The sequence below is a fragment of the Seriola lalandi genome, unplaced genomic scaffold (genome assembly GCF_002814215.2).
Source record: "Seriola lalandi dorsalis isolate HSWRI2012SDOR001 ecotype SW California unplaced genomic scaffold, Sedor1 jcf7180001965964, whole genome shotgun sequence".
NCBI lineage: Eukaryota > Metazoa > Chordata > Actinopteri > Carangiformes > Carangidae > Seriola > Seriola lalandi.
In genome coordinates this window covers 1-775 of record NW_019436632.1, presented here as the reverse complement: position 1 = coordinate 775, position 775 = coordinate 1, and the positions used below count along the sequence as shown (strand labels likewise).

General features: G+C 33.9%; 1 long non-coding RNA gene across 1 annotated transcript; it reads left to right on the top strand.

Moving 5' to 3' along the window:
- The first annotated feature begins 9 nt into the window (after positions 1–9).
- LOC111650025 (uncharacterized) lies at positions 10–588 on the top strand. The gene is made up of 3 exons (XR_002760370.2): positions 10–116; positions 267–326; positions 422–588. It is a non-coding gene; the product is annotated as an uncharacterized LOC111650025 (long non-coding RNA).
- The last annotated feature ends 187 nt before the right edge of the window (positions 589–775 follow it).

Here is a 775-nt window from a genome sequence, read left to right as displayed (position 1 = left end):
TTATTATTATTATTATTATTATTATTATTATTATTATTGTTATTATCTTCAGTTATCATAATTTCTCTTGCTTTTTGAAGAACAAAGTCTCCGTGGAGCATGGGGTTTTGAAACCTGTAAGTACAGACAGTTTGTTCACATATGGCACCATGTATCAGTCCTATGTGTTGTTAGTATAGTAAAATATTTTGTTAGCACATTCACAGATATTTCTGTAACATGGCGTTAGGTTTGTGTGGTTCATTTGAATTTTTGTTAATTTCAAGATGAATCTCGGTGAGCTTGTTGGAGAAGAAGATGATCCAGAGGAAGCTGGCTGGTAAAAGGTGAAGGCATTTAAAAAATTACTAATTAAGTCTAATTACCTGAATATCAATTTGATGACTAATTCTTACTTTTTTTTGTCTCCCACTTTACTCAGGAGGAACCAACAGCTCCAAGTTTGATTCTCCGACTTGATCTCGGAGAATCTACATCATCTCTTAGAGGAGATGATGTAGTATATTCTGGGAAATCTTTTATGTAATTCCGTCTTCCTCCTGTAAAACTAAAATCTCTGTGTACTACAATAAAACTCTCAAACAATTACCTTTGGCAAAGATCTTTATTTGACATGTTGTGTAAGAGAGGAGCATATTCCTGAAACAGGCAAAACAATTTCAGTTCATTATACAAATAACTGAGTACAAATAAACTCCATTTAGAAGACCAGCATACTCCAGCGTATGTTGCAGAAGAATGAGCTCGCAGTTACTACAGCCAAACACACGGAAAT